This window comes from Sorghum bicolor, chromosome 3, assembly GCF_000003195.3.
Source record: "Sorghum bicolor cultivar BTx623 chromosome 3, Sorghum_bicolor_NCBIv3, whole genome shotgun sequence".
Lineage (NCBI taxonomy): Eukaryota > Viridiplantae > Streptophyta > Magnoliopsida > Poales > Poaceae > Sorghum > Sorghum bicolor.
The window spans coordinates 47617759-47621067 of record NC_012872.2 but is presented as its reverse complement, the minus strand read 5'-3'; the positions used below and the strand labels follow the sequence as shown (position 1 = coordinate 47621067).

The window sequence follows — 3309 nt, the reverse complement described above, 5'->3', positions numbered from 1 at the left end:
GCTCGACGAAACGTCGACAGCGGTGACACCATGGTGATGTCGTGAGCATGTATACGCGAGGTGCGGGTGTTGGCGGTGCAGCTGGAGAAGCAACAGCAAGTGTTGCATGGGCAGATGAAACCGGGAGGCTGCGTGCAACGATGGTCATGGAAGGCACTGCCATGGGCTTGGTCACATGTTATCACCACGGTGGTGTGCCTGCGTGTTGTGAGCCGAGGCCGTGCTCGCGAGTCGCGGGCACAAGCAGTAATGGTGGCGGAGAGTCTACGGCGGCCGCAGGTTGCGCGGCAAAGCTGGGCTGCGCGAGTTGGTGGTGTCGTGCTCTCCGAGTGCACGAGTCCAGATGCCAGGCGGCTAGGGCGGCAAGGCCCCGGTGGCGAGGACTTCCAGTTCGTCGGGAGAGGCTTGGCGATACTGATCAGCGTCGGCGTTGAGGTGACACACCTCACGGGGCACTTACGGCTCCGGCGAAGGGGCTCGAAGGCCGGCGGGCAGGCAACTGGGCGAAGGGGGCAGGACGGGTCTCGGGCTCAATCGATCATGCGGACAGGCTCGAAGGGGTCACGAAGAACATCATCGGCCTCTTCTCGCCTTGCGAGGCGGCCGGAATCGGCGGTGGTGGCTCGCCACGGCGGCGGCGCTCTAGTGCGGCTGGCTGTGCACGGTGGCGGCGAGGTGGCCCGCAAGGCTCCAACGGGGTCATCTTTGTCAGTTTGTCTTCGAGCGGGAGCACGGAGTGTGCCGCGACGACGCACGTCCATTCATGGCGTTCTTGGCGAGCTTTGTCCCATGGCTAGGCCCATTTGAAATATGCCGTCCCGTCTCGTCTCGCTGTCACTGGGCCCGATCAGCAGGGGATGTTGGCGTATCCTGCGCCTGGCCCGGGCTGCTGCACCGCCACTGCAACCGCGCTATATAACGGCCGGCCGGACGCCCCCTCGTCCCAACCGACTCTCCTGGCTCTCTCTCCTTCTAGTCTCCTTCCGCCACCGCCATCTCCCCTTCAAGCTGCGCCTCTCTCCCTCGCCTCCACCGCTGCGCCGCGACCACCACCCGCGTCTCGTGACTCTGGTCTTCCCACCCCGAGAAAATGTCGCGACACGACGGACTTCCTTCGACCACGGAGCCCGGCGTGCTCCCAGTCTTCGGCTTCGACAGGCGGGGCCGGGCGAAGCCGCTAGCTCCGGTGCGGAGGCCCCCGAGGGGGAACTCGTACGCGTGGCTAGCCGAGAGGATTCACGGGGCGGCTGCCGATCAGCACCACGGGGAGCAGCACGGGGCGGCGGGACCGCACGACGCCGATCAGCAGCACGGGCCGGGACCGCACGACGCCGATCAGCACCACGGGCCGGGACCGCACGACGCCGATCAGCACCACGGGCCGGGACCGCACGACGCCGATCAGCACCCTGGAGCGGACGAACAGCAGCCCCAGGGAGGACGCGCAAAGAAGCCAAACCAGAGGCAGAGGCGTCAGCGACGCGATGCGGCCAGGCGTGCGTCGGAGGCGAGGCGTGCGTCGGCGGCGAGGCGTGCGTCGGCGGCGAGGTGGGGCGTCGCCGCTGCGGCGGTCATCTTCCTGCTCGCCTACATGATGTGGGTATGGAACTATGGACCCTTCCCGATTCCCGTCATCTTGGGGTTCGTTTCTTCCTCTTGGGGTTCTCGTCGGCGTGGGCCGGGCCATGGCGTGGTTCTTTCGTTCTCGTTTGGTTCGTTTGTGTCGCGGCGGAGGAGTCGTGTCTCGTCGAGCGAGGTCGAGGACGAGAGCGAGCGCTCGCGGGAGGGTGGTCGCGTGGTCTGGTCTCTTGTGTCACACCGCCATGGAGTAGGAGGGCGTCAGCGCAGCGGGAGGGGTTACAGTTTACGGGAGCAGGTGGTGGTAGCGCAGGAGGGCACGGCTACTACAAGAACAAGGGTTGCGGGCGGAGATTGCGAACGTGGCGCAACGGCGGCGCCGCGACGCTGCGCGGGTAGCGGCGGCTCTGTGTCGCCGTGGAAGTGCTCGCCGGACGTCCGAACTGTATATCTCCGTGTGCGGGCTCTTCAATTCGGTGCCACCTTGGCCGCCTCGGCAGCCATGGCACTGGGAAGGGGCGCGTCAGGCGTCACCTTCAACGAGATGACTGAATTCTTTTGTGTACGCATGTTGCTAAGTTACTGATCAATGTATACAAATTATTTAAGCTATATACTCTTGCCTGCGTGCTGCATTTAATCTTTTGGTAACGTATGTGGGTCTGATGGCATTTTTTTTTCATCTAATGCAGGCATAAGGAGCACGGGCAAGATGATCCTGCAGGCTCCAAGTGTAAAGACTGATCAATTTGTAATTTCTGCTATCAAGATTCCGACAGAAGGAAAATTCTCCCAGTTTTTCTGGTAGTTAAGGTTGCGGTCTTTGGGCCGAATGAGACGCTCTAAAAAGACAAAAGGACTATCTGAATGCTTAGCTACTTGATGGATATTCATTTTTGGTAGTTTAGGTTGGGTCTTTGGCCCGATTGAGGCATTCTTGTAAGACTATCAGATAAATCATGAAGGAACAGTTAGGAACAGCTAATTGATTGTTTCCCTTCCCATACAATAGTTAATTGGTTGTTTCGCTTCGGGTAAATGCAAATTCATGGTTCAGTTTCTGGATAACAATTGTGTGCTCTTCAAATGCTTTTTATCTTTGTGGATATCCAAATGCAATGCATTCTTGCTCTGGTTTTCTTGTGCTGAAGTGCTACTGCAGCATGGCTTGAGGGCCCTGCGGTGACTGTCCTGTGGCAGCAGTGCTGCGCGAGCGGCCTGGAGGCCTGAGGCGACTCGGCCAGCGGGTGCGCAATTGTGATATGAATGTTTGTTTCAGAGTAACTGGAGGTTCTTACTGAATTGAGATCATTTAGCTTCAGCTACTGCATATTGTCAGCATATGTACATGCTTGTAGGATAAATGTGGCATGTTACCAGAATTCTCACATGTAAAACAGCAAAAAAAAAACTTAAATTGAACTAGTGTATCCATGGTTTTCATCCCACCAAGTAACCATGTCTCTGATTGACCAAAAACATGATTCTACATGCTGAACCTTGAACACAGAATTTCTGCATGCTGAACCTTGAACACAGAATTGCATATGGACCTGGATGTCAACCAGAGCTTTATTTATTTATTTATTTATCTGGATGTGCATTTCATGCGTATTCATATACTCGTTTCAATTTCAAAAGCCAATGATGCAATTTCATCATGCGGATGATCCATTTCACTTGAAATAGCCATTTCAGACAGCACTGCACATGTATACATACAATGCTTAT

The 3309-nt window shown here is 57.0% G+C and overlaps 1 long non-coding RNA gene across 1 annotated transcript; it reads left to right on the top strand.

Moving 5' to 3' along the window:
- Positions 1503-2617, top strand: LOC110433343. Its single transcript, XR_002450738.1, has 2 exons — positions 1503-1600; positions 2271-2617. It is a non-coding gene; the product is annotated as an uncharacterized LOC110433343 (long non-coding RNA).